Source organism: Schistocerca gregaria, unplaced genomic scaffold (genome assembly GCF_023897955.1).
Source record: "Schistocerca gregaria isolate iqSchGreg1 unplaced genomic scaffold, iqSchGreg1.2 ptg000045l, whole genome shotgun sequence".
Classification (NCBI taxonomy): Eukaryota; Metazoa; Arthropoda; class Insecta; order Orthoptera; family Acrididae; genus Schistocerca; species Schistocerca gregaria.
The window spans coordinates 315,001-327,500 of record NW_026061703.1 but is presented as its reverse complement, the minus strand read 5'-3'; positions in this window follow the sequence as shown (position 1 = coordinate 327,500).

Genomic DNA, 12,500 nt, shown 5'->3' with positions numbered 1-12,500 from the left:
GGAGACACACAATACGTAAACATCTGGAATGCGACAATGTCGAGTGCATCCTCTCTGCGACATTGCACCGTCGACACTATGATAACCAGAGCAGTAGGTCCACCTATAAAAGCACAATACCCCACTCCTCCGACAACTACCATTGCTCAGATAAACCAACACACATCCTACACAGAGGGGCACCAAATATCACCCCCCGCCCTCGTGTTATACCACATGAAAAATTGCAGAAGTGACAGACACAGACCCGCCAGCCTCTTGCTACAAGCATCGAACCGACGTGACGTATCTGACGGTGACTCAGGCATCCGCGTACTGCCACCACTATCCACCCCCCCCCCCTCTCTCTGCCCCCTTCCCACACAATACCAAATTTAACCAACTTTAACGCTTAACCTAACTGTGGCTGTACCAGATTATCGCTTAACCTAACTGTGGCTGTACCAGATTATCGCTTAACCTAACTGTGGCTGTACCAGATTATCGCTTAACCTAACTGTGGCTGTACCAGATTATCGCTTAACCTAACTGTGGCTGTACCAGATTATCGCTTAACCTAACTGTGGCTGTACCAGATTATCGCTTAACCTAACTGTGGCTGTACCAGATTATCGCTTAACCTAACTGTGGCTGTACCAGATTATCGCTTAACCTAACTGTGGCTGTACCAGATTATCGCTTAACCTAACTCAATTTGTCCCTTAACCTAACTCAATTTGTCCCTTAACCTAACTCAATTTGTCCCTTAACCTAACTCAGTTTGTCCCTTAACCTAACTCAGTTTGTCCCTTAACCTAACTCAGTTTGTCCCTTAACCTAACTCAGTTTGTCCCTTAACCTAACTCAATTTGTCCCTTAACCTAACTCAATTTGTCCCTTAACCTAACTCAATTTGTCCCTTAACCTAACTCAAGTTGTCCCTTAACCTAACTCAAGTTGTCCCTTAACCTAACTCAAGTTGTCCCTTAACCTAACTCAAGTTGTCCCTTAACCTAACTCAAGTTGTCCCTTAACCTAACTCAAGTTGTCCCTTAACCTAACTCAAGTTGTCCCTTAACCTAACCCACGTTGTCCCTTAACCTAACCCACGTTGTCCCTTAACCTAACCCACGTTGTCCCTTAACCTAACCCACGTTGTCCCTTAACCTAACCCACGTTGTCCCTTAACCTAACCCACGTTGTCCCTTAACGTAACCCACGTTGTCCCTTAACCTAACCCACGTTGTCCCTTAACCTAACCCACGTTGTCCCTTTGCCTAACATAGTTCACTGCTCGGAATCTCTGGTGTCGTTGTTATCCTCATGTAGATGTCTTGCGAGTGTTGCTTACTTTCCACATATTCCCGCTATCCACTGTCAATTGTACTGCAATAGGACTATATCGCCCCCCCCCCCTCTGTCCCCCTCTTTGTGTCTCTGTCCTCTCAAGCTGGTCGGTCTGGCGTTTGAGTGTTAAATGAGCCTCGCAGCTGTTCAGTTGCATTCAGATGTCGACGCCCTCAGTGTACGTCGTGGTATGGTCTGTGTCCATTGTCCGCTGATGTCGTACGCGTAACCCACACGCTGTACCGATCATCGGTCGTTACGTACAGAGTGAAGTAGTGTGATACGTGTGACCGTACGCTGGCTGTGCCCAACGGTGTCGAATCTCAATTTCCATATGTTGTGCTCGATGCTACTTGTCTCGTCTCCCAATAACAGCTAGGTTGCACTGTGGTACGCCGTAGAGGCGTGTGGGAGGAACGTACGAACGCATTGTATGTCACCCTGGGTCGCTGGGTGTGGTGGTGCGGTGAGTCAGGTCAGGTCAGGTCAGCGTGAGCCGTCTGATGTAGTGACGCGTGTATTCCGACTTTGTCGTATTGCCTCACACAAAGTGCTACCCTGGTGGACCGCGTTCCATATCTGGGACATGCCGCAGATGCCGGTTGACAGTGGATCGCGGAAGGGACATCGCATACGTGCGCGGGCCACCTTCCACGTGTTCTCTTCTGCACATGTCGCAGTGTGTATGTGGTCTGATGTAGCGTGTCGTGACACATGACATCCTGGCATGCAAGAATTGTTGAATTCGCAAATGTAGGTGGACATCTACGTTTACTGCCCAAGATACGCAAATGAACTGGAAATCCGTTGTTGAGCGGTTGTTCACGCTGGAGGTGAATCTGTGATGGCGACGATCGGTACAGCTATTAACCGGTTGTTTCAGCGGTACCCGCCACATCCACACACGTGACTAGGCCCATGTGGGTATGAAGCGATACGCGGCGGTGGCTTGGTGGGACTGTTCCCGGCCGGTGAAGGGGGGCCGCCCGGCGTGTTGGCCGCGCGCTGCGTGGGCGCACGCGCAACAGCCGGCTGGTGGGGGGCGCCGAGTGGCAGGAGCGCCAGCAGACGGGCCCGGCAGGCGGCGCAGCTACGCTGCGGCGCACCCTGCACGCGGCGCCTGGCGGCCAAAGTTGGTTCAGCCGAGCCCGGTGCGAAGCGCGGTGGACATCTGCAGTGTGCTGGTCTGATGGAGGACTGTGTGCGTTGAGGATGCGCCGCCGCCTGGCACTCGGCGCCGCGACGCCGTCTGCTGCTCGGTCGCCCCAGCGGTTCTCGCAGGTGGTTTGTATCGCAGTTGTGCGGACGTGTTGGCGCGTGCGCTGTGCTGGGAGAGTTCGCTTCTGCACCCAAGTGGGGCTTTGCCCTTGTGTGGCGCTGGCGTTGGAGCTGCCGGTCACCATAGGTGGCGCGTGTTGTCTCCCGCCGGCAATGCCACGACAGCACGCTCCCGGGCCTCTGTCGGCAGCGGCAAGCTCAGTTGGGAGCAAGGGTGTTCGCACTAAAACCGTCTACTCGCCTAACTCCGGGTGATTGCGCCTCTCTCGAAACCGACCAAGTACCTAGGACGGCGCTGCGCGCCGCCGGGACCTGAGAGGGTTTCGAGGTGTATCGTGCAGGGGAGCTCGGCCTCCTCCTGTTTGCAGAATAATTGAGCGGACGCTTGCGTGTTCGCGCGAGCCCCCGGGACACACTCCCGGGCGGCCGGCTGCTCAGCTCTAGTTGACGCAGCTCCCTGGTTGATCCTGCCAGTAGTCATATGCTTGTCTCAAAGATTAAGCCATGCATGTCTCGGTACAAGCCGCATTAAGGTGAAACCGCGAATGGCTCATTAAATCAGTTATGGTTCCTTAGATCGTACCCACGTTACTTGGATAACTGTGGTAATTCTAGAGCTAATACATGCAAACAGAGTCCCGACTGGACTAAGACCTGGCCACATGACCGAGTACACACCTACTTTCCATAATGACCAAAATAAACATAGGACAACTAAACACTCATAATAGTCGACTTGTGATGCAGGAACTCCGAAGGGAGGTGGAGGAGAGGAGATTGGATGTGCTCTGTCTGCAGGAGCCGTACTCCCAAGCTGGGAAAGTCGCATTTGCTGCCGCCACATGGCAAGTAATAAGTAGAGGAGAAGACCCAAGGGCGGCAATTATAATTACAAACAAACTCGTGAGAGTAACCACACTCTCTCAGTTTACAACTCCCCATTGCAACGTCGTGGAGCTCCAATCTCCAGCAGGAATCATCACCATCATTAATATGTATTTCCAGTATGGAGATGACATTGAAATACACCTAGACCACCTGATGAGGGTGACCACGGCGTTGCGGGGAAGGAAAATTGTAATAACAGCTGATATTAATGCCAAGTCCCCCCTATGGTTCAGTGGCACAAGAGACGCAAATGGAGAAAAGGTGGAAGAATACATTATGGCGTCGCAACTTGTGGTGGCCAACAGGCCTGGTAATCCCCCTACCTACACGGCAGGAGGAGGGCAGGGTACAAATATTGATGTCACTCTGGTGACACCAAATGTAACAAACATCATTCAAAATTGGAAAGTAGTAGGAAACGCCACCACTAGCGACCATAACTTAATAACTTTCACAGTAGGGGAGAGAGAGTGCCGCTGGGCCATGGGATGGGAAATACAATTCAACTACAGGAAAGCTGACTGGGAACGCCTGGCGAGGGAGTGCGACATTCCTCCATTACCGGAAGATGACATACAACAAGACATAAATGTAGACAACAGAGCAGATGAACTAGTAACTGCAGTAACCAGGGCGGTGAGGGCTGCTGTACCGATCAGGAGGAAGACCATGGCGGCTTCTCCGTCACCGTGGTCGCCTGAACTGGAAGATCTACGCCAATCTGTCAGGAGGCTAAGGAGGCACTACCAGCGCAGTGTCGTCTGGCAGGAGAGACAAAGGTGGCAATTGCAGTACAGGGAGGCAAAACAGAGGTTCCAGAGTGAACTACGTGAAGTCAGAAGGCGAAGCTGGGAACACTATGTGCTCAGCCAGCTAGCTCTGGATCCATGGGGACTCCCCTATAAATTAGTCAGGGAGAAAATCCGCTCTCCTATGGAGCTATCTACAGTCAGGCACGGGGACAGGATGACGGAGTCCTGGCAGGAGACTGCTGGGGTCCTCCTCCGGTCCCTGCTGCCTGATGACAATGCGGATGGGGAGACAGAGGGACAACGGCAATTGCGAGAACAAGACTGTGAAATATATAATAATGACACGGCGGTCTACCCCTTCTCAGAAGAGCAGGTGGCGACCCACATAAAGCAACTTAAAAGAGGCAAAGCTCCTGGGCCAGACGGCATTGTGGCGGAGGTGGTGCAATTCCTGACACCCCAGCTGGTTGCCCCGCTTACCCACCTCTATAATGAGTGCCTGAGGCAACAACAGTTCCCAAGAAGGTGGAAAACTGGGAACGTCGTCATCATTAAGAAGGGACCGGACAAGGATCCTGCAGAAGTAAAGTCGTACAGGCCGATCTGCCTGTTAGATTTGTTTGGAAAAATCTTGGAAAAACTGCTGGCTGACAGACTGGCAGCACATAGAGTATTGTGCGGGATGAGCAGTAGGCAATTCGGTTTCAGGCCGGGGCGGTCGGCATCTGATGCAATCGCCCTGGCGGCCGAGGTCTGTGGCTCAACCCCGCACAAATACGTGGTGGGCATCATGGTGGACATCAGTGGAGCCTTCGACAACCTGTGGTGGCCCTCGCTCTTCTCCTGCTTGCGGGAGAAGGAGTGTCCAGGGCCGCTATATGGCTGCCTGAGGAGCTACTGTGAGGATCGGGAGGTCTGGCTATCATCCCCTAGCGAAAGGGTAGGGAAAGCTGTCACGAAAGGATGTCCCCAAGGATCGGTCCTAGGGCCGCTCTTTTGGGACATCCACATGGAGCCATTACTAGACAGCCTGCAACGAAGTGAGGATGTGCTAGAGGTGATAGCCTACGCTGATGACCTCCTCCTGATGGTCGGTGGCCGTAGCCGAGACGACATAGAACCTAAAATAGAGAGAGCGTTAGACAGACTCCAACAGTGGTGCCACACCACGAAAATGACCATATCACCAAGCAAATCGACATACTTACTACTTAAAGGACAACTAATCAGGAACCCTACGGTCAGAATTGACGGCACACCGGTACTGCGAAGACGAGACACACGCTACCTAGGAGTCATCATTGATGAGAAATGGAACTTCGGAAAACACATTGAAACTGTAACCCAAAAAGCTCTGCAAATATTAAACAACCTCATTTCCATAGGACATAAAAGATTTCACCTACCTCCACATCTCATTAAACTTTATCACAATAGTATCCTAACTTCAGTAGTGGGTTACGGCTCCGGGGTCTGGGCGCACAGACTCACGAGGGTTGTGCCCGCCATGGCAGTGAGAAGGGTTCAGAGAAGCATGGTTCTAAGATCTGTGGGCGCTTATAGAACATCTCCAGGAGGGGCCCTATTAGTCATAATGGGGCTCTGCCCACTTGACATCAAGATCAGGGAGCAAGCAGCCTGGTATTGGGCAAAAAAAGGGAACCAGGGGAAAATAGAAGAAATCATGGGTGTGAGGGTAGAGGACAAAAGGGGGATTAGAAGAAGGGGGGAAGAACTTTGGCAGGGGTCCTGGGAGACAGAAGAAACCGGTCGCAGAACCTTTCAGTTCTTGCCGAACGTGAGGGAGCGCTTAGAAATGAAGTACTTTCAGCCAACACGGGGACTGATCCATTTTCTCACTGGTCATGGACCCTACCCGACATACTTATGTCGGTTTGGGAAGAGGGCTACGCCAGCGTGTGACTGTGGCGCGCCGGAAGGCACTCCGGATCATGTGATTTACGAGTGCCCTCTCTTCAATGATGTAGCGACTACACTTCGAGACGGACTACCGAACCATGACACGTATCAACTCCTCAGACGTGAAGACACTTTTCAGATGATTAATACTCTGGCCAACGAGGTATCACGGAAAGTGTTAAATGAATATCTGAGGGAGATTAACTAAGAATGTGAAAATGAACACCGATATTGTCTAGATCCCTTTTCCCATACCGCCAGCGCGCGGACTGGCCGACTTCACATCACAGTTGGGATCCGCCGCGCGCAGGATTAGGGGGAGGAGGGGTTAATCTCACCGACTTAGAGATGCACCGGATTTGACTTAGGATAAGTTAGCTCAGTAGGACTCAGAATAGGATATTATGTTAGGTTATGGAACTGCAGCGAGTTAACATCTTGGCCAGCCCAGTGCCGGGGGCAAGCTCTTTGGGGTTAGCCCGAAGAGCAAGGCTTGCAAAGTAGGTTTATATATTCTACTGGCACATATGTGACGCTGCAGGTGTAGAAATTAGCAATTAGTGATAGTAATAGTTTCTTAAGTAGTAGGGATAGTTAGTATAATGCCCATTATTGAAGTAACCTGTAGCACATCATATTTTGTAGCATGCTGCATGAAACAATAATAAATGTATTAATATTACGACCCACTAATGCTATTAAGGAAGTGGGTTAATATTGTATAATTATTATTATTAATGATGAATAAAGGTTTTTTTTTTAAAAAAAAAAAAAAAAAACAGAGTCCCGAGTCTGGCGTGGGGTCGGTCGCTCGACGGCGCGTTCGGCGCGGGCCCGCCCGTAGCCGGCGCGCCGTAAGGCACGGAGGCTCGCACTGGGGCGTATCGCTTCCAGACGGGCGTGCCGCGGCACTCCTCACAGGGGAAGTGATGTGTCTCTTACAACCTCTCCTTCCCAAGTGGCTCTTTCCGCCTTCCCGTGGTGCCAGACGTTAAGCTCGGCATTTTGCCGTGCGACAAAAGGGAGAGCTGCGACCCAACCCGATGCGAAAGCGAAGGGTGCGTGGCACAGGGGGAGCTGTGTCGAGGGACGAACATCTGTCCCTTTCTGTTCGCAGGGCCCAGACCAGCAGGAGCTCTGCATGCCGGCGACTTCGTTTGTCGGCGTGGGATCGCGGCGCGAGTCGGCAAGGGTGCTTCGCCGCGCCCCTGGGTAACCGGGGCGTGTTCTGCCAAACCCAGGAGGTGGTGACATCGCCTGGGCCAGGTTAACTGGGTCCAGACCGCCGAACGTCTGGGGGACCGGCCCGCCACCTGAGTAGGAGTGGGTCCTTGGCCGTAAGGTGGAAACTCGGGCTAGTAGGCGGCGAAGGGCGAGAGGTGCATCCGCCTCTCCGGAGTGCGGGGTGCAATTGCCGAGGAGCGTCGCGTGAAATCGCCGATGACGAAGCCATCGATGGGGACCAGTGCGCTGGCAACGGCGTGCTGAACCCGGCAGTTCGATAGGGCCCTTGACCTTGGGGCGAGGTCGGTGGGCGAGCTGCAAGAAGTCCCCCCCCATGCCAGAGGAGCCGGTCCGGGGCAAGAGACGGGCTCCCACTTTCTTCTTATCACTCGTTAATCATGGCTACAACTATAACGAGTGATTCGAGTGCGCTTTCGAGGGCTTCCGCTGTGCCTGATCCCTCTCCACAAGACGAGGTGGGGCAGGCAGATGTTGATACTGAAACCGTCGCACAGAGGCATAACAGAATCGCCCTGTTGATTGACCAGAACGTGAAAAATGGCAAGATCAGTCAGGCTGCCTTGACCATTATTAAGAATGAACTTTCGGCCTGGGCTATTGCCCATGCAAAATTAGAAGGCCGTTTAGAAGAACTAGAAAAAGAAAACAGCAGGCTGCGAAAACAACCAGCCAAATCCTGGGCGGCAGTGGCTGCGCAAGCGCCCATTAAGCCAACTACCACAAAAGATACAATCGACAGGGTAGCAAAGAGACAAGACACGGCAGTTTTTCTTCGGACGCTGCCAGGACAGGACACAAGTGTAAAAAAGCTACAAGAACTTTTAACTACCACAATAGATCCTGTAAAGGACAAAATAAGAATTAAGAAAGTTAAACCCAGCAAGAACTCTGTAATAGTAGAAGTAGCCTCAGAAGAAGATAAGGAAAAACTACTAAAAAACCAAAAACTGAATGCAGTAATGAAATGTGAACCTCCACGGAAAAGGAATCCTTTGGTGATATTATATGACGTGCCAACTATAATGACTAACGACGAGTTAAGTGAGACAATAAGGGGACAAAATTTTGAAAGCATGAACGCGGAAGAATTCAATAATAAATTCAAACTCAAATTCAAAACAGGACCCCGTGATCGGGACGTTGTCCATCACGTGGCCGAGGTAAATCCACAAATGTGGAAGCAAATTACTGGAATGGGCAGACTATATGTTGGGTTTCATGCAATTAATGTAAGGGATTACATCGTGGTACCTCGTTGCCACAATTGTGGGGACTTGGACCACATTCTCAGGCACTGCACCAGGGGGTCGGCGTGCTCCAAGTGCGGTGACAATGGACACGTACGTAAGGACTGCAAGGCTGCCAGTGTTTGTATTCCCTGTAAGAGCAGAGGGAAAAAACCATGTGGAGCTACAGGACGGAGTTGCCCTACATACAGGATGTTAGAACAACGCCTAATATCCAGAATTGATTATGGTTGAGTCTGACACAACCTACAGGATGCCAAAGCGAAAATCCCCGAGCAAGAGAAGGAGGGATGCTATGAGGGCTCACAAATTCAGGGAATTTCTGAGATCGCTATCGAGCTCAGAAGTCGAAACAGCAGACACTGCTGTCCAGACAGAGGTATTCATGGTAGATAAAGGACAGCAAACAGAATTTCCCATGCCACTCATGGCTCCCTCCCCTCGAAGCCGGGGATCTGAGCCGAAAACAGACAATCCACGGCAAGGGCATCCTGTGGTAGCGGCAACCCCCAAGGAGAAAATTGAAAAACCATCCATACAGGAAAATATAGTCACAAGTTCGAGTGTGGGTTGCACCTCTGATACATCAATTGTCAGGCTTCCGCCTGTCGATCCGGTGAGGGTGTACCCAAACCTCGAATTTACGATGCAGCTGGCAAGACTGGAGCAGCCGGCAACCCTGACCACTGCCTTGAGACATGTGGTCCGAATTGGACATGAGAACGGCAGAAAGGTAACCTTCTCGGTGATGGAGGCTGTCGATAGAATACAGCTAAAGTCGGTGAATCTCCCCACGGACTTCGGAGCCCTGCGTGACCTGCTAAAGAAACTGTTTGAAAGACGAGGAGAAAAATTTGATTTAGAGGATATATACGTCCAGTCAGTGCTGGCAAACGGAAGAATAACTTTCGATCCGAACAAGACCTGGCCATATGACCGTGTACACACATATTATCCATGACGACTAGGACATCTGTCGGCCAACTAAATACGCACAACAGTCGACTTGTGATGCAGGAACTCCGTAGGGAAGTGGAGGAGAGGAGACTGGATGTACTCTGTTTGCAGGAGCCTTACTCTCTGGCTGGCAAAATTGCTTTTGTGGCCACTACATGGCAAGTCATCAGCTGTGGGGATGCCCCCAAAGCAGCTGTGGTAATCACCAACAAAAAACTGCAGGCAACCTTACTTTCGCAGTACTCAAACAGTCACTGCAACGTCATAGAACTGCAATCTCCAGCAGGCACTATAACACTCATTAACATGTATTTTCAATATGGAGATGATATCGACATACATTTAGACCACCTAACAAGAGTGGCTATGGCGTTGCAGGGACGAAGAGTTGTCATAACTGCGGATATAAATGCGAAGTCCCCCCTATGGTACAGTGGCACAAGGGACGAAAATGGTGGAAAGGTGGAAGAAGTGATTATGTCGTTGCAGCTTGTGGTGGCAAACAAACCGGGAAACTCTCCCACCTATGCGGCGGGAGGGGGGCAAGGCACGAACATCGACGTGACCTTGGTCACGCCAAATGCGGCAAACCTAATACAGAACTGGAAGGTGATAGACAGTGCCACCACAAGCGATCACAACCTTATCACTTTTACCTTAGGGAGCAGGGAGTGCCACTGGGCCATGGGGTGGGAGGTGCAGTTGAACTTCAGGAAAGCCAACTGGGAACGCTTAGCCAGAGAGTGTGACATTCCTCCGTTACCGGATGGTGACAGACAAATTGACATCGACAACAGAGCTGAGGAACTGGTGTGTGCAGTGACTAGAGCGATGAAGGCGGCCGTGCCAACTAGGAGGAGGGCCATGGCGGCGTCGCCGACACCATGGTCTCCTGAGCTGCAGGAGCTGCGTCAGTCTGTCAGAAGGCTGCGAAGGCACTACCAGCGCAGTGTCGTCTGGTGGGAGAAGCAGAGATGGTTACTGCTATACCGGGAGGCAAAGGAAACATTTCAAAAAGAATTAAAAGCGGTCCGAGTTAGAAGCTGGGAGACATTCATGACCAATCAGCTGGCCTTGGATCCATGGGGGATTCCGTATAAACTAGTAAGAGAAAAGATCCGCTCCCCTATGATGCTGTCCACAGTCAGGCATGGGGATGGGATGACGGACTCATGGCAGGAGACTGCTGAGGTCCTACTCCGATCCCTGTTGCCTGACGACGACAGAACAGAGGATACTGAGGAACAGCGACGGTTGCGAGATTTAGATCTGGGCGACTATACAAATGATGAGGCAGTCCTCCCCTTCTCGGAGGAAGAGGTCGCTGCCCTCATAAAGACAATAAAGAGAGGGAAAGCCCCTGGGCCAGACGGCATTGTGGCGGAGGTGGTGCAGTTCTTGGCCCCACAACTGGTCGCTCCTTTGACCCAGCTGTACAACGAGTGCCTTCGGCAAGGTAAATTCCCGAGGATCTGGAAGGCAGCAAACGTTGTAATCATTAAAAAAGGCCCCGATAAAGATCCAGCTGAGGCAAAGTCTTACAGACCCATCTGCCTTCTGGATGTGCTCGGGAAAATCCTTGAAAAGCTGCTTGCTGATAGGCTGACTGCCCACCGAGTGCTGCACGGGATGAGCGACAGACAGTTTGGCTTCAGGCCTGGGCGTTCCGCATCTGATGCGATCGCCCTGGCGGCCGAGGTCTGTGGTTCGGCCCCGTGCAAGTACATCGTCGGCATCATGGTGGACATTAGTGGCGCCTTTGACAACCTGTGGTGGCCTTCGCTCTTCTCCTGCTTGCGGGAGAAAGAGTGCCCAGGGCCGCTATACGGTTGCCTTAGGAGCTATTGTGTAGATCGGGAGGTCTGGCTATCATCCCCTAGCGGGAGGATTGGAAAACCCATAACAAAGGGATGTCCCCAGGGTTCCGTCTTAGGTCCCCTATTTTGGGATATCCACATGGAGCCACTCTTAAATGCATTGCAACAAAATGAAGATGTGCTAGAGGTGATAGCCTACGCTGATGACCTCCTTCTACTGGTTGGCGGCCGAAGTCGCGAGGACATTGAACCAAAAATAGATAGAGCCATGACGCAACTACTATCATGGTGCCGTAATACCAAGATGACCATCTCACCGACTAAATCAACCTATCTATTACTAAAGGGACAGTTAATAAGAAACCCGACTGTAAGAATTGAGGGCACACCAGTACTCCGACGACGAGAGGGACGTTACTTAGGGATCATCATCGATGAAAGGTGGAACTTTGGAAAGCACATTGAAACCGTGACACAAAGAGCTCTGCAAATTCTCAATAACCTTATCACCATAGGTCATAAAAGATTTCATCTTCCCCCTCACCTTATCAAATTGTATCATAACAGCATACTAACATCAATAGTGGGTTACGGCGCGGGAGTCTGGGCACACAGGCTCACGAGGGTTGTGCCCGCCATGTCGGTGAGAAGGGTTCAAAGGAACATGATATTAAGATCTGTGGGGGCATACAGAACATCTCCGGGAGGGGCCCTACTAGTAATAATGGGGCTTTGTCCTCTGGATATCAAACTCAGGGAACAGGGTGCTTGGTATTGGGCAAAGAAAGGGGACATAGAAAAAGTAGAAGACATCTTGGGAGTTAGGGTTAGGGATAAGGGCGAGATACGGAAGAGGGGTGAAGAGCTATGGCAAGAAGTTTGGGAGGCAGAGGAATCCGGCAGAAGAACTTTCAGCTTCCTGCCGAATGTGAGGGAAAGAATGAGCATGGGTTATTTTGAACCAACTAGGGGTTTGTTCCACTTTCTCACTGGACATGGGCCTTACCCGACGTATCTATGTCGGTTTGGGAAGAGGGCAACGCCTGCGTGTGACTGTGGTGCATCGGAGG